Raw genomic sequence first — 23,100 nt, 5'->3', positions numbered from 1 at the left:
GAATGTTCTCCCATTACGGGGCTTGAAGAACAGCAACATGTCGGGAATGATGATGTTTTTATGACACATTTAGAATGTTGTATGTTGTTATGTAAAAATTTCTACAGGGGTGGTGCCCAACACAAAAGGTATTGACCCCTCCTACTAAGTGGGGATATAATATTATTCAATCTCAAACAAAGGAAGGGTGTTAATCCATAACCCACAATCACATCTATACCTACAAACAAGGTCTGTACCTAGACATCACCACATATATCAACCAATATCAGGTGTATGTCCTTAGACTGTTTCACATAATATATTTTATTGTTCAATACTCAAAGCAACAAAATCCTGACACAAGAATCTAAAACACATAAAAAGCATATGCACATGTTACAATACAAAACGCATAAAAAGTTGGTGTTAAAAAAACCAAGAAACAATAATTAGAACCGGAAAAGGGCACAGAGGCAAATTAATTGTTGTTGCTCAACACTGTACCCATCATAACCCGACTTATATAAATTTCTGTCCTGAATGTTATGTAATAACTGGACATTCCTCAGGGGCAATCATGTATCTTGTGCTTTGATGTGGCGTTCTTTTTCCACTCAAGATTCTAATTCTTAATTTCAATAATGGTACTCCAAAATCTGTAGGTACAACAAACATACACAAAACATATCAATATGTGGGCATCACAGGTTTAGAACACTTAACCTAGCCCTAACCCTCAATACCAAAAAGGGTAAAACAGGTAGGAAAATATTTCTGTATGTCTACCTGTAACACGTGTCCCAAGAGTATAATTCTCTTAGGCTGTAAAAGGATAGTACTCATTAGTTCCGTACACACTGGTCATCACATCCAACAAGGTCCACACTGTCAAACTGTACCAAATAAATGGGGCAATTGCCCGAAAGCAGAATGTTAAAAAAAGGGTGCTGATATAACTCTCCACGAGTCTAAATGAACACCCCTAGATCACACCACACCCAAAATCAATGTGTCTCCTCCCCTTAGCAGTCCAACTTCAGTCTCAGAGGATAGGTCCTGGAAAAACTCCAATGTATTCCAATAGTATCAAAAGGTTTCAAACGTATCCAAATGACGTGACCAGTACCACAGACATGGGTTGTTTAATAGTCCTCACCAGTAGCCGGGCCCTGTAAACAAGAGGCGAGTGTCAACCACTTAAGCAAAGCTAAAGGTACAACCTCCATATCCTTTAGTAACACAACATCCTGTTTCCTGTGCGAGCCGAACTATACTTGCTTACCTTGTATTAGCTTGGTACGTGTGTGGCCAAACAATCTTCACTCTGAACCGAACAGCCGAAGCGACCTCGCTCCCAACCAACGATCGGCATAAACACCGCCCAGTGACATGATACCAAAGTGTGCTCATTAGCCAGCGTGAGTTGCTAAGAAACCACGTTACAACAATCGCTCGCGGCCACGTGATCCCTTCACGTCCTAGCATTGCTAGGGAACCGCGTTGCTTATGTTCATACCAGGAACCATCATCCATCCCGCAGGCTACTGCGAGCAGCTGATCGAGTGAAACAAAGGGTAAATCCTATACGAGCAAAGCTCGTCTACCATGACACCATGTGTGGCTCAATTACCATCTCCACTAGTCCAGGGAATATTATGCACACCGAACATAAACAAAACCAAGACACATCATTAAGCCCCATCCTCGGAAAAACAGCTGTGTTTAACACGGAACAAGTGTGTGTGTGTGTAAGAAAAATACACAGACAGCCAGTAATGCCTGCCAGACTTCATATTGGCATTTACAATGTATATAGGGAGTTTCCAAAAGGAACGTAATAGACGCCAAATATGATCTAAACAGGTAAAAATGATCTCACATTATGCCACTCAATACTCTCATTGAGTCCTGTAAGATGGCTTTTAGTCATAAAGATCAGTTTTTGTCCTAAATGAACCAATTTTCTGTTGATCAGTTCTTGGCATTTGCCTGTAATCTTTTTTTAAATGCACCACTCAAAGTCATTTTCAGAATGACCCATGTTTCTAAAATGAGCCACCAGAGGTGCTGTTTCAATATTATTCCTAAGGCAACTCCTGTGTTCGATCATAAACGTCTTGCATTTCCTGTTGGTCTTGCCGATGTATATAAGAGCACACGGACATTTGATCATATAAATTACATTGGTTGTATTGAAATTAGTATGTTCTTTTAGAACCCAGTCATGTTTGAGACCTAAGTTTACCACAGACACTTTGTGTGTTAAGGGACACATTACACAATTACCACACGGGTGGTGGCCCAAAACTTGAGGAAGGTCCCAAAGAGTACTCTGTGTCCGTGGACGGGCTACAATTCGTTGCACATCATTTTTCATTACCAGATTCCTAATGTTGGTGCTTTTCTTAAAAGCTACCACTGGTGGGGCAGAGCCCATACATTTTTTCCAATTCTTACAGATAATCTCCTTAACTTTGGAGGATAAATTGCTAAAGGTGTTAACCAGTACCAAAGGTGGATTATCTGTGTCTTTGTTCTTTTTCTCAAACAAAGAGCCTCAGTCATTATTAAAGGCTCGCTTGGCTGCTTATTTAACCACTCTCAAGGGGTAGCCTCTATTATTCAATTTCTTAATCAGAACTTTGGCACCTTCTTCATAATTTTCTTTGGTGCTACTATTGCGTTTAATCCGCAAAAATTGACCAAAAGGTAAATTAACATGAACATGTTTGGCATGGTGACTTTTGTAATGAAGCAAAGCATTTTTATCTGTTTCCTTCACATAAGGTTTTACACACAATTCAGAATTGCTATGATAAATTGTGAGGTCCAAATAATTGACTTCAATCACGCTAAATGTAGCCGTGAATTTTAGATATCTATTTTGTGTGTTCAACCATGTCAGGACATTTTTTGCCTCCTCTACAGAGCCATGCCATAGCACAAAGACATCATCGATGTACCTCAACCATTTAGTTATCTGATTTCTGAACTTCAAATCAGAGTATACTACTGTCTGTTCTACCATGTCCACATACAAGTTTGCTAAGTTAGGAGCCATGGCAGCCCCCATAGCCGTCCCTTCAACTTGCACATAAAATTGTCCGCAAAATTGAAAGAAATTGTTAACTAGGGCTGTTTCAGCGCACCACAAAATGAACGCATTGCTCACAGGATGGTTATCCTCCCTTAAAAGCAATGTTTCTTCAATTACTTCTAGAGTGGCACGCTGAGGAATGTTCGTATACAGGGATTGGATATCCAAACACATCAACACATCCCTGGACGGACTGAATACCAACCCTTATATTTTGGAGATGGCATCTCTGGTGTCTTGCTCTGTATTTTCATAACAAGAGGTCTCAAATACACATCCACAAATTTGGACAGGGGTTCCAAAAGGGAGTTAACCCCAGAGACAATGGGTCTACCAGGTGGTTTCTCTATGCTTTTGTGAATCTTGGGGAGAATATAGAAAATGGGGATTCTAGCTGACTCCCTGGCCAGATAATCTCCTTCCTGTTTGCTGATCAAGCCTAACTCAACCGCTTTGCCTACCTTATCTTTGATTATTTTCTATAGTCTGGGGGTAGGCTCCTGATCAACTTTACAGTAGCTGATATTATCCGAATGAAGTCTTTTGCATTCATCAATATAATCCTGCTTGTTAAGAATAACTATGGCCCCACCTTTATCAGCCTGGCGGATCACGATATTTTTGTTATTACCCAAGTTCCGTAATAATAGGATTTCCTTTTGGCTAAGATTAGAGTTTTTAGGGATACCTTTTTTTGTTCCAGTCGTTCTATTGTTCAAAGTTTTCTCTTCTTCAACCGACAACACATAGGTAGATAGATTAACTACCAACCCCGGTAACTGCGTGTCTGCATCCGATCCACATCCCATTCCTGCCCGCCAGTACCTCTGCCTAAAAAAGGTTGACATCTTGGTCCATTCCGGGAGCCTCGATTATTCGCCTGGGTCCTGCCCCTTCGGCCCCCCCTACCTCTTAGGCCCGAATGAGTAGTATCATCCTCATTGCTCACTGCATTCCCTTCTTCACTCGAACTATAGGAAGTGTTCCTAAATCTCACCCTACAGTTGGTTTTTTGTACTCCACTCTGAGCGCCAAACACATAGGGCCTCATTACGAGTCCGGCGGTAATTGCAGCGGTAAAACCGCCTGGTTACCCCCGGACTCATATTACCATTCCGCCTCCGTTATTCCCGGGGCATTACAACCCCGGTTTCCCGGGAATCACGGAGGCGGAATGGTATTAATCCCCATTCCCATTGAGTCCTATGGGACGGCAGGCGGGCAGTGTTATCCTGCAGGCGGGTGGTGATGTTCCCGCCAGGTCAGACCTGGCGGGAACATTACCTCCCGCCTGCAGGAGTTGTGATCGCCAGGCATGGAAACAACGGTGGCGGCGGGTTTACCGGCACCGTTGTTTCATACCGGGCGATTTGTAATGAGGCCCTATAGTCTTTTGTGGTGTATGGAAAAATTTTATCATGTGAAAAACTTGTAAGATCTTTCTTGAGTCTCTTGATTCTTTCAGAACTAGTATCCATTTTAAAAGTTTGCGATGTGGATCGGATGCAGACACGCAGTTACCGGGGTTGGTAGTTAATCTATCTACCTATGTGTTGTCGGTTGAAGAAGAGAAAACTTTGAACAAGGGTTTCAAATTTTGTGGTTTCGAAATTCCATAATCCTTTTGAATTCAGGCTTGAGTTCAATGCATTTATGCGCAAAGTCCATCTTGAGGAGTTTTTTGGTGATCAACCTTCCAACACACATACCAACTATAGTGGGTTGAGAAATCCTTCCACTTTCTGCCCCCCTGCCCATACACATTCACCTGAATCTTTAGTGTTTGAGAAAAAAGTTCTGAAGGAAATAGAGTGACTGGAACAAAAAGGTATCCGTAGAAACTCTAATCTTAGCCAAAAGGAAATCCTATTATTACGGAACTTGGGTAATAACAAAAACATCGTGATCCGCCAGGCTGATAAAGGTGGGGCCATAGTTATACTTAATAAGAAGGATTATATTGATGAATGTGAAAGACTTCTTTACTTTGTTCGGATAATATCAGCTACTGTAAAGTTGATCGGGATCCTACACCCAGACTACAAAAAATAATCAAAGATAAGGTAGGCAAAGCGGTTGAGTTAGGCTTGATCAGCAAACAGGAAGGAGATTATCTGGCCAGGGAGTCAGCTAGAATCCCCATTTTCTATATTCTCCCCAAGATTCACAAAAGCATAGAGAAACCACCTGGTAGACCCATTGTCTCCGGGGTTAACTCCCTTTTGGAACCCCTGTCCAAATTTGTGGATGTGTATTTGAGACCTTTTGTTATGAAAATGCAGAGTTATGTGCAAGACACCAGAGATCCCCTCTCCAAAATAGCAGGGTTGGTATTCAGTCCGTCCACGGATGTGTTCATGTGTTTGGATATCCAATCCCTGTATACAAATATTCCTCAGCGTGCCACTCTAGAAGTAATTGAAGAAACATTGCTTTTAAGGGAGGATAACCATCCTGTGAGCAATGCGTTCATTTTTATGGTGCGCTGAAACAGCCCTAGTTAACAATTTCTTTCAATTTTGCGGACAATTTTATGTGCAAGTTGAAGGGACGGCTATGGGGGCTGCCATGGCTCCTAATTTAGCAAACTTGTATGTGGACATGGTAGAACAAACAGTAGTATACTCTGATTTGAACCCTTTCAGAAATCAGATAACTAAATGGTTGAGGTACATCGATGATGTTTTTGTGTTATGGCACGGCTCCGTAGAGGAGGCCAAAAACTTCCTGATATGGTTGAACACACAAAATAGATATCTAAAATTCACGGCTACCTTTAGCGTGAATGAAGTCAATTTTTTGGACCTCACAATTTATCATAACAATTCTGAATTGTGTGTGAAACCTTATGTGAAGGAAACAGATAAAAATGCTTTGCTTCATTACAAAAGTCACCATGCCAAACATGTTTGTGATAATTTACCTTTTGGTCAATTTTTGCGGATTAAACGCAATAGTAGCACCAAAGAAAATTATGAAGAAGGTGCCAAAGTTCTGATTAAGAAATTGAATAATAGAGGCTACCCCTTGAGAGTGGTTAAATAAGCAGCCAAGCGAGCCTTTAATAATGACCGAGGCTCTTTGTTTGAGAAAAAGAACAAAGACGCAGATAATCCACCTTTGGTACTGGTTAACACCTTTAGCAATTTATCCTACAAAGTTAAGGGGATTATCTGCAAGAATTGGAAAAAATGTATGGGCTCTGCCCCACCAGTGGTAGCTTTTAAGAAAAGCACCAACATTAGGAATCTGGTAATGAAAAATGATGTGCAACGAATTGTAGCCCGTCCACGGACACAGAGTACTCTTTGGGACCTTCCTCAAGTTTTGGGCCACCACCCGTGTGGTAATTGTGTAATGTGTCCCTTAACACACAAAGTGTCTGTGGTAAACTTAGGTCTCAAACATGACTGGGTTCTAAAAGAACATACTAATTGCAATACGACCAATGTAATTTATATGATCAAATGTCCGTGTGCTCTTATATACATCGGCAAGACCAACAGGAAATGCAAGACGCGTATGATCGAACATAGGAGTTGCCTTAGGAATAATATTGAAACAGCACCTCTGGTGGCTCATTTTAGAAACATGGGTCATTCTGAAAATGATTTTGAGTGGTGCATTTAAAAAAAGATTACAGGCAAATGCCATGAACTGATCAACAGAAAATTGGTTCATTTAGAACAAAAACTGATCTTTATGACTAAAAGCCATCTTACAGGACTCAATGAGAGTATTGAGTGGCATAATGTGATAATTTTTACGTGTTTAGATCATATTTGGCATCTATTGCGTTCCTGTTGGAAACGCCCTACATACATTGTAAATGCCAATGTGAAGTCTGGCAGGCATTACTGGCTGTCTGTGTATTTTTCTTACACACACACACACTTGTTCCGTGTTAAACACAGCTGTTTTTCCGAGGATGGGGCTTAATGATGTGTCTTGGTTTTGTTTATGTTCGGTCTGCATAATATTCCCCGAACTAGTGGAGATGGTAATTGAGCCACACATGGTGTCATGGTAGACGAGCTTTGCTCGTATACGATTTACCCTCTGTTTCACTCGATCAGCTGCTCGCAGTACCCTGTGGGATGGATGACGATTCCTGGTATGAACATAAGCAACGCGGTTCCCTAGCAATGCTAGGACGTGAAGGGATCACGTGGCCGCGAGCGATTGTTGTAACGTGGTTGCTTAGCAACTCACGCTGGCTAGTGAGCACGCTTTGGTATCATGTCACTGGGCGGTGTTTAAGCCGAGCGTTGTTTGGGAGCGAGGTCGCTTCGGCTGTTCCGTTCAGAGTGAAGATTGTTTGGCCACACGCGTACCAAGCTAATACAAGGTAAGCAAGTATAGTTCGGCTCGCACGGGAAACAGGATGTTGTGTTACTAAAGGATATGGAGGTTGTACCTTTAGCTTTGCTTAAGCGGTTGACACTCGCCTCTGGTTTACAGGACCCGGCTACTGGTGAGGACTATGAGACAACCCATGACTGTTGTACTGGTCACGTAATTTGGATACGTTTGAAACCTTTTGATACTATTGGAATACATTGGAGTTTTTCCAGGACCTATCCTCTGAGACTGAAGTTGGACTGCTAAGGGGAGGAGACGCATTGATTTTGGGTGAGGTGTGATCTAGGGGTGTTCATTTGTGTCTTGTAAATCAATGGTTAGGTTATTTTAGATTAACTTTTATGTACTATTTTTCGTTCACTGTGTGTGTTGTTTAGGGTTTATATATGTTTTAGTGTAATGAATTGTTTTTGAATAAATATATTTGGTGAATTTTTTGAATATTTGCATGCAGTCTATTTTTTCAGGACTTAGTGTGCCGGATAAACAGGGATTCTTTGATTCTGGATGATGAGACAACTGTTTAGAAAAATTGTCTAGCTCCTTCTTTATAAACATACCTTTGTGGCAAGGTTCAAGATGTGAGGAATGAAAGGGAGCGAGGAGTCCAAGATAACTCACAGGTTTCTTCTTTCAGAGGAAGGAGAGGGGGAGAGCCCATAGAGGGTGTCCAGAGTGAGGGGAGAAAAGAGGGAGCAGGAATCCTGATAGGAAGAAATTCAGTCTTGCTGGCATTGAGACAGAGATCATTGGATGTGCACAAAGACTGGAGGTGGACAGGCAATCGGGAATGACGGAGGAAGTCAGGAGAGATGCAGAGGGTAGTCTGAAGAAGAGTTGGGTGTCATCTGCATAACACTGGAACTGTGGGGAGAAAGTGGAGATAAGGTGAGCAAGAGGCGAGATAGATGTTAAGGACAAAAGATAGAGGCCTGGGGAACGTCAAAATGGAGATAGAGATGGGTGAGGAGAAAGAACCCAGGATAAACTGGGAGGGATGGTCAATGAGGAAAGAAGTCAGCCAGTCGAGTGCCCCCTCCGAGATACAGAGGGTATCATGGTGCCGCTTTATGAGGATGGAGTGGTTGACCGTGTCAAAAGCAGAGGAGAGATTGAGTAGAATGAGAACAGCGGGTGAGTTGGAGTCACGAGATGCAAGCAATGCTTCACGGGTGTTCAGGAGAGCGGTTTCCGTGCCTCTGGATGCTTGGAATCTAGATTGATGGTCGTGCAGGCAACCAACAAGCTCAGCGTGCTGGGTCCATTGGGGAAAGACCAACTTCTTCAGATGTTTCTCAAGGAAGGGAGTGATAGAGATGAGGCGGTAGATACCCAGACATGAGGGGTCGGGAGTGCTAGATGGAAGAGGGGAAGACCCAGTGGCAAGAGAGTGATTACAGAAATTGGTGAGTGCAGGGGCAAGGGAGCCGATGTTGTCCTTAATAGTTCTGGAAGAACAGGGGGAGACCTGTTTGGAAGAGACGTTCATAGAGCGGAGAAACTCTACTGACCGTGCCCGATGTGATAGGAGAGGAGGAGGAAAGAGTGGATGAGGAAGGAGGAGGGGCTGAGAGTAGCAGGGGGATGAGAGAAGGAGGGGGGGGGAGCGAGAATTTAGGATGACCTCAGTTTTAGCAGTGAAGTGGGTGGCCAGTGCAGTGCAGAGGGCCTGGGAGAGAAGAGGCGAGGTAGAGACTGCAGATGGATTGGCTAGTTCCTTGCAGATTTTAAAGAGTTCAGCCATGTTGTTAGAAGCACCAGAGACACAGGCATGGATGTAAGCCCTCTTCTTGGAGCGAATGGAGAGACGATATTGTCTTTGGAGAAGGCGACAGGTCCAGTTTATCGGAGGATGAGTTTGAGGTCTGCCACTTCCATTCAGCAGCCCTGCACTTGCGTTTCAGGGCTGCTGGATCAGAAACATACCAGGGGCCTCATCACGAGTTGGGCGGTAATCCCGGCGCTATTAGCGCAGGGGCTATTAGTGCTACCACCAAACCCCCCGGCCCTATTAGCGCCGGATCACGGGTTTGGCGGAACGGTTGGTTCCCATTCCCCATTGGGCCCATTTGGAAATTCGTCATTCCCCATTGGGCCCAATGGGGAATTTTCGCACTATTGCCGCCGGCGGATTTCCCACCGGCAGTAATAGCGCCGAAAATCAGCAAATTTGCGGCGGATTTGCCCACAGCTGAAAGCTGGGGAAAATCCGCCAAGCCTATGATCTGGTGGACCCTTAAATGCAGCTGTAATAGCGCTACCGCCACATTTAAGGGTTACTGCCAGACTCGTGATGAGGCCCCAAGTGTTAGACTTGGTGACAGGTTTCAGATAGATCCTCATGACGGGGGCAAGAAAATCGAATAGCGAGATGGAGATTGTTGAGAGCAGAATCAATAGTTGAGACGGTAGTGGGAGGAGGGGGCAGAGATGAAGGTTGAAGCGAAAGCTGCAGCTGACACTCGTTTCATCGGATGGATGTCTGCGAATGAGGCTGGCAGAGCTGGGGGAGGTTTGGTCAGGGGGCCAAGAGGTCCTAGGTGGAAGGAGAGGAGGGAGTGGTCAGACCAAGAGAGTGGGGTGGACACAGGGGTAGAGAGAAAAAGATCAGTATGGATGAATGCTTTGAGAGTTTGTCCAGCCAAGTGGGTAGGACCAGAGGGGGGAGAATAGAGAAGGAGAGAGAGGTGCAGAGGTCACGAAGAGAGCGGAGGCCGTGATTGAAGAATCAAGGTCGATGCTGAAGTCACCCAGAAGGAGGAATTTAGAGGTGGAAGTCAGGGGAGAGGATGAGAAATTAGCCCATTCTGAAAGGATAGAGCAGATAGAACCCGGGGGCCTGTAGATAGTGGCAATGATCAAAGAGGAAGTAGGAGAGATGCCAAGCTTACCAAGCTTGAAGTCAAAGTCTTCAAGGAGGTGGCAGATGTCAGAAGAATGTTGACAGCGGAACAAGCATTAAGTGTGGCTAAGTGAAGCCGGTCACTACCCTTGAAGGTTTTCCTAGGAGGGGTACAGGGGGGTGGTAAACCCGTCAGAGGTGGTGAAAGAGGGGCTGAGAAGAGGAAGGAGGGATAGCAGGTGTGGGAAGGAATTTGATGGGAGACGGCAGGCGCCGGTCAAAGAGGAGAAGATTGGGTTGAGGATCCTGAAGCACGGTAGTGCCATTGTGATAGAAATGAATGATGCACCTTAAGGATGAGAAGCCAGCCAAGAGAACTTCCCATCTAGTGCCACCATTAATGGCTGAGGAAGAGGAAGGGGAGAGAGTGTAGATCAGATGCGGAGTTCAAAGGTCTGGAGGGGGGACAGAAAAGACGATATCAGTGACAATTGGTCTGGAATTAGTGCTGACATAGGTGTCTGCAATAGGTAAGCCAGGATTAGAGGAAATTAGATCTTTCTTGAACTTTTTTCTTTCAGACTTCGTGAGAGAGGGAGTATAGGTAAATGAATAGAAGTTAGAGAAGATATGAGAGATGGAGAGAGACATGGAAGATGTAGAGAGAGGAGTAAAGGGACAGGAGGAGCCACTTACCAGACGGCCTGGTAGCCGAAAGTAGCGGGTAGTTTAAAAAGGCACACCTAGATTTGATTGTTCCAAAGAGCACAAAAAGAAGCACAAAATGGAGGTTGCAGCAGTTTAAAAAGCACACCTAGATTTGAATTTGCACAGCAGTCGTAAAATAGCACAAAAGTGGAGGTTTCAGCAGTTTAAAAAGCACACCTAGATATTATTTAAGCAAAGAACGCCAGTGCAGCATTAAAAGGATTAGGCACAGCAGGTAGCAGAGACAGGTAAAAAAGAGATGTACAGTAAGTAACCATTGCGAGTTGGAGGAGGGCACTGTTAGCAGTGTGGCTGTGAGCCAAGCGAGGCAAGAGTCAATAGGCAGTCAGGTGGTGAGTAATTGGCTAAGGCAGGTGATCCGGTGTGCTTCTCGGGGCAAGGTGGAGGCACATTGTCTATGTTTTTGGGTGAGGAGGCAGTTAGTTTAATCAGTGAGGGGTGGATCGGAGGTGCGGCAGCATGGGGGCGCCTTCCAGCACCAGACAGGGCCAAAGAGGGGCCTTTGGCGTGGGCCTTGGAAGGTGGGCTGGCTTACATGCCTGCTGGCTCACCGATAGGCTCTTTTTGGGAGAAATTAGCCAATCACAGCAGTCGCAGTGCACAATGTTGGTGAGGAACTCCGGTGCCTGGGCAAACTGCGGTGGCGGCGACCATGATGGAAAAACAAGATGCCCACAGTAGATGGAAGCCCGAGTTGGCAACGTGCCACTTGGCCTGGAGCCTCAAGTAGATTTTATTTTAAATCAAGCACACAACTGTGAGCACAAAGTCGGTTCCGGAATAAATGCACAAAAATGCGCTCCGACTTGGAGCTCTGCAATACTTTTTCTAATTTGGCAAGAAAGCCCTGCTGGGCCTACCGAGCGGTGATGCAGTGCCTTTCTCCTCGTGCTGCATTGTGTCGTCCAGGAGGTGGTGAAGGCTTGCAGCAGTAGGCGGTAGGAGTGTGGAGGGGAAAGTGATTTCATGATTAAATACTTCATAGTATGGCTCCATATATAATAATTACAGTGAACATTTATAAATTGCACATCTTAAAGTTATTTGTCTCTTGGTAAATTATTTTTATATAACTACCAATGATGCCAAGGAGTATCGGAGATTGACGTCCCTTTCTTTGATGTCACTTCAGTGATGTCAACACATAGGCAAATGATAGGTCCCCCAACATATTTTGCCACACAGGCCTACACAAATCCTAGAATGGGTCTTGCCCATTCCATTTAGGAGATTATAGTCGAGTCCTGTTTTTCTGTCTTTGCATTTTGGAGCCTTTAGTCCCAGAATGCAAAGAGCAACCATAGGCCTGGATTACTATCTTCCAAATGGGATGTGGCATGTTGGCATGTATGGATACCTGGCGCCCTACCACCGTGACCCCACAATAGCAAACCAATACCTGGTGTCCTGCCTGCCTGCCCCTATAACACACAAAACTGCTACCTGGCAGCCACATTTTGACAACTACAGCATCTTGTGATAAAGTGATTTGGCCAGGATCACACACTTTATATAAGAGCTGAAGACGAGACTTGAGCCGAGTCTGCAGCTTAGACATTTCACCACATTTCTTCCCACCTCTATCTAGCTGATGCAAATATGTGTTTAATTTCATAGAGGTGCCTTGAAAAATACACACATCACATTATAAATCAACCCGACAATTATATAAATCCTCATATTAAGCAAACATCACGGTTATAGCTTTCGTCTCACAATCCTGAATGGATCACTACAAGTCCCAGAATGCAAAGTAATAGCATCCTAAAAATCTCCACTGGGTTTTGCAACTGTACTTTCAACACTTGAATACACACAACAACGAAAAATTAAACGGTGAGACACTGCCACCCGATTGTATTCATTGTGTGACATAGGAGTGCAGCGTTTTACTCTGCATAATGTAAAGAACGAATGGGCCCCCACATGCAGGCCCACTAAGGGAGAGATGGAACACTTTACTTTATTCTCTGTGTTATAAACTGTGGGCATGAGGTGCCCTTGCCCACCAGAATTAATTTTGTGTACGCTCATGTAGTGCTTTTGTGACCCTCTGTATAACAGGGAGTTTGCCCCAGGACAATACATGGGCTTACACCGTGGAACGCAGCGGTTGAGCAGGAGCTCACGACATCGCAGAAGTAGCGGACTTGGCTAGGAAACCTTCCGGGATCAGATACCTGGTAAGCGCTGCCACATTGCGCTATTCTTTATTTTTGTTTGTGCTGGTCATCCAGCCTCAAATCTGCCTCACTATGGTATAAATGCACTCAAGTGCTCCGAGTTGCCCTATAAAGGCCCTAGGCAACGTGCACATGCATGCGCCTTGTATTCTCTTGTGACAATCAAGGCCCGTCAGCCACTGTCTCACTCTCATGCTCATTGCCTTACCCCGCACCCACCTTGCCACCCTCTTGCCCTCCACTTCCAGCCTCGCACTCAAATACTTTGATGTACTCCCGCCAACATACAACCCCATTGCATATGAGTTGTGTGGTGCCCCATGATCGCCCCCAGACCACTCTTGAACTGTGTTGTGCCCTAAGGTCGCCCCCAGACCACACTTGAACTGCGTTGTGCCTTATGGTCGCCTCCAGACCACATTTGAACGGTGTTGTGCCCTATGGTCGCCCCCAGACCACTCTTGAACTGTGTTGTGCCCTATGGTCGCCCCCAGACCACTCTTGAACTGTGTTGTGCCCTATGGTCGCCCCCAGACCACACTTGAACTGTGTTGTGCCCTATGGTCGCCCCCAGACTACATTGAACTGTGTTGTGCCCTATGGTCGCCCCCAGACCACTCGTGAACTGTGTTGTGCCCTATGGTCGCCCCCAGACTACATTGAACTGTGTTGTGCCCTATGGTTGCCCCCAGACTACATTGAACTGTGTTGTGCCCTATGGTCGCCCCCAGACTACATTGAACTGTGTTGTGCCCTATGGTCGCCCCCAGACCACACTTGAACTGTGTTGTGCCCTATGGTCGCCCCCAGACTACATTGAACTGTGTTGTGCCCTATGGTTGCCCCCAGACTACATTGAACTGTGTTGTGCCCTATGGTCGCCCCCAGACCACATTGAACTGTGCTGTGCCCTATGGTCGCCCCCAGACTACATTGAACTGTGTTGTGCCCTATGGTCGCCCCCAGACCACTCTTGAACTGTGTTGTGCCCTATGGTCGCCCCCAGACCTCACTTGAACTGTGTTGTGCCCTATGGTCGCCCCTAGACCGCATCTGACTTGTTGTGTGCCTACCGTATGTCACCAATGCCTCATACTCGCCAATTTCCCGCAAGTTGCCCCCGCCATAGCATGCTTTCCTACCTCTTCGCAATCATGTTCCCCTTTTGTGTCATGCAAAGTAACATACCCTGCAATGGCAATAGCTACATAGCCCATAAAAACGGTCTAGCCAGGCCGGCTTGCCCAAGACATTACCCCATTATATGCCCCACACCTTTCTTGCCTACCACTCCTGCCTTCCTCCCAGCCTCACAATCCGCCTCTCTGACCCATTACCACGCATACTCTTCTGATGTCCCGGATACTAATCACCTAGATACCTCCAAGCGGAACCCTACCAATATAAGTACCTCAAGCCCCACCTCTGGTCCCAGTACCTCTACAACTGCTGACCTTACTGTCTCTAGAACCACCACCCTCACCCCTATTGATCGGAACATAAGACTCGGTGCCAGAACCCACCATAAGACTAGCATACCCCTAGTTAAGCGACCCTGCAAGACTATCAATCACACTGCAATACCTAGCAATTCCACCCTTTCTACTCCTAAAGGAGCTCTCCTAAATGTTAGATCACTAGTCGCCCATTCCATAGAAGTAGCCGACATCATTCTAACAAACAATTTGGACTTCCTTGCTGTTACTGAAACTTGGTTGCATGATGCTGCAGGACCATCTCTCACCCTAGCTATACCAGACAACTATACCATCCTCAGAGCAGATAGACCTAACGCACGAGGAGGCGGTGTAGCTATCATCTTCAAGTCCTCGCTTAATATTAGACTAGCCTCGTCTCCCCCACTTAAATCATGTGAACATCTCACATTCAAATTACAAACGTCCCCTAAGAACACCATTACGATGCACTTAATTTACAGACCCCCGGGCCCACCAGGCTCCTTTGAGGAAGACATCACCTCACTAGTTGCCGAAAGCTCCAAACTTTCAGCACAAATGATTATACTTGGAGACTTCAATCTTGGGTTTAATGACCCCCTCGACGTCCCAGCCACTGCCCAGGCCACAGCATTAGAGGAGCATGGCCTCCAACAATTCTGCTCCAAACCTACCCATTCGAAGGGCAGAATCCTCGATTGGGTAACCGCCCTTAACTGCAACATTACCATGAAGGATCCCATACAGCTCATATGGACTGACCATCATTTCCTCCCATTTGACATTAACACTAGCAGCCTAGTGCATAACAAGCCTGTTACCGCACCAGCCTGCCTAACTAGGAAAAAGAGTAACATCACAGTGGAAGCCTTAATACCCTTGGTAACCCCTATCCTGAACGCACTACCAGCCACAACTGACCTGAACCAATTGGTCAACGTCTACAATAATTCCATGGCCATAGCTGTTGACACTATTGCCCCACTAAAAATGCGCAAAGGGAAACCAAAAGCGCACCTGAATACATGGTACACCCCAGAACTTAAATACCTCCGGCAACAAAAAAGTAAACTTGAAGCACTATGGAAATCAGCGCCCTCAGCAATTAACAGAACGAATCTCACTAATATCTCCACTTTCTACAAAAATGAGATTATACGCGCAAAGAAAGAATCGCTCAACTCCAGGATCTCGGAGGCAAGCTCCAGCTCAAAGGAGCTCTTTAAGATCCTAAAGGAACTAGAAAACCCCATTCCTCCCACGGATACTTGCACTAAAAATAAACAATGGTGCACAGGGATCCAGAATGCCCTTGTTAACAAAATTTCAGGGCTCCAGTCTAAAATTGACAATAAACAACAACAACTCACCTATGATCCGACCTCCAGTCCCACCCCTCCCCCTCCTACAGCCTCCAGCCCAGGATTCACCTTCAAAAAGGTATCCATACCCGAAGTACAGAAAATCATAGCGTCATTGAAACCTTCGAACTGCAAGGGGGACAGCTGTCCCGCTCAGATTATAAAAGATGCTGCAAGGGATCTCTCCCCATTCATCACAAAATTAATAAACCTGTCTTTCTCTGATAACTCGGTCCCTAGTAATCTAAAACAATCCTGGGTCCTACCACTACTAAAAAAAACTACCCTCGACCCAGATATACCCACAAATTACAGACCCATCACCACTGTCCCATTCCTACTAAAAATTCTTGATAGAGTGGCCTATCTACAAATCCAGGATTACCTTGAGACAAACCATCTACTAGGAATTCGCCAGTCCGGCTTTCGTCCACAACACGGGACAGAAACGGCCCTGGTCGATCTCAAGTGCCAGATAGACGACCTCAAAGACAAAGGTAAAGCTGGCATCCTTCTTCTTCTTGACCTATCCGCTGCCTTTGATCTGGTTGATCACAAAATCCTGTGCAACCATCTGTCATCGGCAGTACACTTCTCCCACTCCGCAATTTCATGGATCCAATCCTTCCTGGACAATAGGACCATGCGGGTCTTCTCACCCCTAGCAGCGGCCGACCCTATTCCTATTACTTGTGGTGTCCCACAAGGATCGTGTGTATCACCCACTTTGTATAACATTTTTACAAAGCCCCTATTCGACAAGCTGGACCATCTGGGTGTCACCTACACCAACTACGCAGACGACACCCAGATACTCCTCACCTTAACCGGCAACTATAATTCGGACGCCATTTGGATCAATGAAGTCTTCTCCATCATTCAGGCATGGATGGCCACACATGGCCTCTGCCTGAATGATGACAAGACTGAACTGCTCCTTGTCGGCTCACCCAACACCATTCGGAAACTTAGTCCTAGCTACACTAGCCTTACCATTGACGGCAACACCATCACTATCGCCAAGAGTGTAAAAACCCTTGGTTTTTACCTTGACACAAACACTAACCTAGCCAAACAAATTAATATGACTGCCTCAGCCACGGCCTACACAGGCAAACTAATCAGGGCCTGTAGACCGCTGATCTCCCCTAACAACTGCCTCACCTTAGCCAGAGCACTTATACAATCTAAACTAGATTACTGCAATAGTCTCTACGTAGGTGCCAACAAAACGGTAATCAATAAACTGCAAGTTATACAAAATAATGCACTCCGTGCCGCCCTGAATATTCCCAGAAGAGAACATATTTCGGCTACCAGAATCGCATGCAAATGGCTATCCATCCAACAAAAAATAGATCTAAAAACTATCTGCCTCACCTATAAAGCACTCAACGGCCTTGCCCCGCCCTATCTCACCAACAAATTCACACTAAGACAGAACACTAGAACCACTAGATCCTCTAATACACTACAATTGACTGTGCCCAAATTCTCCCTCAAAAGAGCTGCTGGTTCCAGCTTCCCAGTTCTGGCTTCACAACTTTGGAATACCATTCCACTGGATATCAAATCTACACCCACCTTCCAACCTTTCAGAACTAAGGTCATCACCTGGTTACTCAACAATTAACCTACCATGATTGAATGCATACCTCCTGCTTGATTGTATTTTGCACCATGCCAGCATATTACTGTCTATGCACGAATTGCTATATTACTGTCTATGCACGAATTGCTATCCTGTCTTGTATACCTTTGCTTCATCACTGTATAATTGTACCCTACCTTGCCCGTAACTCGAAGATTAAGCGCCCATATACCTTTGGGTCAGGTGCGCTATACAAATTAATAAACAAACAAACAAACAAACTGAACTGTGTTTGTTCCAAACATGAGTCAGTCCTTTACTGGGCACATTGCTTCAATATATCTGCCACCATTTAACAGGTAGCATGCTTGGGGGTGGCTTGATGAAATTGATCAATTATGCATGATGATAATATTAAAGAGCAAATGAAATATAGACTTAATATTTCATTAGAGAGTCGGCAATAGTTAAGTCATGTTCCTTATAGGACACAATTCTTTGGGGTTGCCTATTATTCACTAAAATCCTTCTTAAATGATTGCTTGCCGCTTCCTACACTGGTTAATTTCGAGGCTCATTTGGGGGAGTTAAACTGCATATTTACATGTAGTCGAGTGCAATTCTCCAAGATTTCAATTTATATAAATTACTAGATGCAAAGATGTATGGATGGCAAAAAATATTTCTGTTTTAGCATTGGAATAGATTTTGACCTGTCTAAAAAATACTCATAAAAATGATTTGACATCCAACTTACAAAATAGTGAGTAAAATACTCTGCCTTCCAAACATGATCTGTAGCCCTCAGTCCAGTCAAGGAGCTCAACCTCTTCCTACATTGCCAAAATGTGCAGTTATGAATACGCAGCCCTGGCTGTCTAGTGTCAGCTGCCTCCAGAGTGCATGGGGGCGAGCAGAGGCGTTGCTGGGAGGTGAGGGGGCTGAGGGGGTTATATCCCCTGATCTTTTGGTTGTATCCCCAGGTAGGAGCTCAGGGGCCTACGACCAAAAGGCTAGCTAGCTCCGAGTCCGGACAGTCCCGACATTAGCGTAGCCCGGAGCTTTTACAAACCTAGAAACACCCTTGGGGGCGATGCTGCCCATCCAGCACTCTACTTTCATTCAGCGTCACTGATCAATGCAGGACAGCCTGAAAAGGGATGGGAGGGCCTGGAGGAAATTTGGAGAGAAACAGGGCGATCTGCTGAGGATGTGACCGGAAGGCATGGGAGTAGGAAATCTTGCTGGAGATGGAGGTAAATGATGGTGCAAGGAGACGTGCCGGAAGTGGCAAGAGGACCTGCAAAGGTGATGGGGTGGTAAGGAAACTAGGATATCTGCTGTGGATGTACTGGATTATCAAGTGACCAGGAACCTGTTGGAGATGGCGGCGGGTTGTCTACAGGATCCATAATAAGGTTACATGCAGGACGCAGCATCTTCTCCATCAAAGCCGCTGGCTTCTGGTGCAAGCAACCTTTCAGTTTGAGGTCCACCATAGACCCGCTGCAGCTGAGCCCTGAAGGCCTGGCTGTTCATTAGTTAGAATAATCTGTCTTTTGCAGCATGTGATCTGTCTGGTCTTTTCTGCGTCACCGCCAAGAGTACCCAGATAAAAGAGCATAGCGAAAGCAGACCTCACTGTCTCGATGTCCTGGTCTACAAGTGTGTGGCTATTAATGGTCAAGACCTATTATTAAGGTTTTGCATCAATGTCCACCACCATCTCACGAAAATCAAAACTGTCAATTAAAATGCCTTCTTTGTATTTTGTGTATCGATCCATTGTGCAAATTTGCATTGACAATAGTACACTATAACGCTTTAAATAACAAACATTGGAGATTATTTCAAGACTTTTCCTGATGCAATTTCGCGAGCATTCGAGTTTCCCGTGACCATGCATGAGAAGGTTATACAGTCCTCGTTTTGCTTGGAGTTCTGGGACCTCTAGTTTTCATGAATTTTAAATGGCAAATTAAAACTACAAGTATCCAAATAGAAAAGGGAAGAAAAAGTACTGTATGGCTTTATAGGGCATGGTTGTGGAAAACTGGATAGCTCTGTATTTAATGAACTTAACACGGCATCCTGATAGCTGATTGACAGCCCAGCAGCATATCCCCTAATCAGGGGACGCCGGACCACAACTAAGACACATATTTAAGGCTCCTGACTGAGCCTTTCCGAGTCTACCGAGTGACGGGGGCCCCCGCCATAATCCTCACAGTAAGAATACAGCCAATGATCGTTCTGCCCCCTCATAACCTGTAGACCTTCATCCACCAACTGTCTGCATTCTTAGCACCCCTTTGTGGAAGCCAATTCAACCTACCTGCGCACTCCGATGACTGCCTTTGAATTCGTACTCTATCCGGCATCTACACTCCCCTTACCACACTGCAAACCTTTGCGAACATTTCTCAGTCAGGGTATTATCAGCCCTATCCGCATCGCGATCACCAGCCTAAAAAGTCTAAACAACTGGTGTAATTTACTCACCCATAACTGAACTGTTCTGCGCCGCATTGTGAACCTTCCCCTCTGTTTCTACCTTGTATCACGGCTCACCAATTACTGTGTTACGCCACAATGTAACCCATATCCTCTGCTTTTAATCTGTATCACAGCTCCCCTATTACTGTGTTACGCCACATTGTGACTCATATCCTCTGATTTTAATCTGTACCACGGCTCACCTACTACTCTGCTACGCTGCATTGTGACCCATATCCCTTGTTTCTACCCTATGTTTCCCGCCCTCCATACTAGCACTGAATGCATTACCTGTGTCCACAGCCATTACTCCTATTCTGGGTGCCCCACCCAAACACCTGCCCAAGGTTCAGCATGTAATTCCTAGCCTAGCCATTTTATTTATGTTATGCCTAGCCTAGCCGTATCACCAGTGTTGTGTCTAGACATTTGACCAGTGTTGTGCCTAACTGTCTTGCCAGTGTTTTGCCTAGCCATTTGACCAGTGTTATGCCTAGCCATTTTATCTGTGTTATGCCTAGCCATTTGATTCATGCTATTGCCTAGCCTAGCCATCTCACCAGTGTTGTGCCTGGTATTACCCGAATTGTTCGTTTACAATTGTTCGAATCGAATAACACAATTGTTCGAATAACAGGGGTCCTAATTGGCCTTCTGCACAATTGACTGTATGGTCATTTTAATATATATTATGGGTTGGGTTGGTGTAATAATAATATAAGGGGATTGGGAGGGGGGGTTGGGGTGGGGGTTGGATTGTGTGGGGGCCTGCGGGGGGTTTCCCCCGCATATATATCCTAATTGACCGTTTAAATTCGGTCAATTGCGCAGAAGGTCAATTGTTATTCGAACAATTGACATTCAAACAATTCGTATACAACCTTGTGCCTAGCCACTTGACCAGTGTTGTACCTAGCCATTTGACCCGTGTTGTGCCTAGCCATTTGACCCATGTTGTGCCTAGCCATTTGACCAGTGTTATGCCTAGCCATCTGATCCATGCTGTTGCCTAGCCTAGTCGTCTCACCAGTGTTGTAGTGTTGTTCCCAACCATTTGACTAGTGCTGTGCCTAGCCATTTTACTTGTGTTGTGTCCAGTCATCTGACCAGTTTTATGCCTAGTCAACGTTTCCATGATATGCATAGCCTAGCCACCTCACCATTGTTGTGCCTAGCCATATTATCCATGTTATGCCTAGCTAGCCATTTGACCCCTGCTGCATGCTCAGCTACTGAACGGTGCACAGCGACATTAGACATTACATGCGCAAGGAAGCCTCTATCACTTCCTACCATGACCCTCACTCTACCCTGCACAGCAGGCATGTTCGTCCGCATAGGCAATGGCCTCTCCCATCTTGAGTGCCCACGACACCACTCCATCCCGTGCCCCACCCCATTCTAACCCACTCTCCCTCCCTTCCTACCCATCCCCACCCCTCCCGCCCCTACTTCAGTCCTCACAACCACTAACACCTGACCGCACTAACCTTACTATCGCATGCCTTGGCCTAAACAGACACTTATGCCTTAGCTCTAGAGTTCTCAGACACTCGCCCCCCTCCTTACCCGTTCTATGGTCAACAAGATAAGAGAGACTTTCAGTACGTACACAAAGAAAGTTCAATTACCGTCCCTCCTCCACCTCCGTTGTCAACCCGTTCACAGGATCCCCCACTACTTCACTTGCTACACCTCCCGAAAGCTTGACCATTTTAGTTACACCAAAAACCAAACCTGGCACACTACCTGACTCCCAAAACACACTCGCAACTATCAACACATCCAATCTCCCCACGAACATATCTACACCACTACCAAGCCAGAACCCAACACCACCACCTCAAACAAAATTGCACTCCAACTGCTCATCTGCGCCCTCATCAATGCCTGGTCGCTCCCGGCCCACGCCCTTAACATTCAAGATCTTATCGCCACCAACAATCTCGATCTTCTTGCAATTAGTGAAACCTGGCTCCATGAAGCCTCCGGCCAGCACTATCACTTGCCATCGTCTACTCCCCACCGGGAGCAGTAACAAGACATTCAAGCCACCCTGACTCACCTCCTTGCAGACAACTTTAAAAAATCCACACTGGCCATCCTCCTAGGTGACCTCAACCTCGGCCTAAACGGCCAGAAAGATCCAGCAGCTAAATCTCTAAAGAAAGCACTGGGTACCCTAGGTACCAACAAGTCATCTCAGACCCCACCCACATCAAGGGCAGCACCCTTGACTGGATAGCCCAACACAACTGCCAAGTCACCATCAAGGCACCATTGTTATCACCATGGCCAAGACATTCCACCGACCTATTACACCGCTCCCGCCAGCTCTTACTAGAAGCACCTGTCAATTGACTAAAGAGAGACTCATACCCCACATCACAGTTCCTGCCTTAAGACCACCCTTCTCGAAAGACCCAGAATATCTAATTCAAACCGTTAATAACATCATCTCTCAAGCTATAGACACCATCGCCCACTCACTCTCAGGAAAGCCAAACACACCAAGCACTCCAATGCCTAGTTCACCCACAATCTCCTCGAACTTCGATCCAAAAAAAGGCAAGCGCTCTCCATTTGGAAAGCTAACTCCTGTGACTCCACCAAAACTGAATTTAACTAAATGGCAAACGAATACAAAATAGCCATCATCAAAGCCAAAGCTACCTCATTCAATACCGGGATAGACTCAGCAAGCTCCAACACTAAAGAGATCTTTTCCATATTCAGGGAGCTAGAAACACCCACCCCATCCCCACAACTCATCGAAAAGGTGAAGCCTGGTGCAACAGCATCCAAATGCCATGCTCCGCAAACTTGACCTGCTACACAGTAAAATCCAAACCAGCCAACAGTCAAATAACCACCAAGCGCCCCACATCCCCACTGACACATCTTATAACTCACCCCTATTCTCTTTCAGAGAAGTCACTGAACAAGAAGTCATGACACTCATGGACTCCATCAAACCATCTAACTGCAAAGGTGACATCT

General features: G+C 45.6%; 1 protein-coding gene across 2 annotated transcripts in view; it reads left to right on the top strand.

The window, feature by feature from the left end:
- LOC138491649 (uncharacterized) overlaps positions 1-23,100 on the top strand; it is a 197,892-nt gene that overhangs the window by 21,732 nt on the left and 153,060 nt on the right. The window contains exon 2 of one of the 2 annotated variants that reach the window (XM_069618284.1): positions 13,077-13,195. The exons of the other annotated variant lie outside the window; for it this stretch is intronic. The gene's annotated coding sequence lies outside the window, so the exon portion shown is untranslated. The remainder of the gene's footprint in view (positions 1-13,076; positions 13,196-23,100) is intronic. 2 annotated transcript variants of the gene reach the window in all.

This window comes from Ambystoma mexicanum, chromosome 10, assembly GCF_040938575.1.
Source record: "Ambystoma mexicanum isolate Mex_15411 chromosome 10, UKY_AmexF1_1, whole genome shotgun sequence".
Taxonomy (NCBI): Eukaryota; Metazoa; Chordata; class Amphibia; order Caudata; family Ambystomatidae; genus Ambystoma; species Ambystoma mexicanum.
Note: the sequence above shows the minus strand (reverse complement) of the source record. Positions and strands in the feature narration are given on the sequence as shown.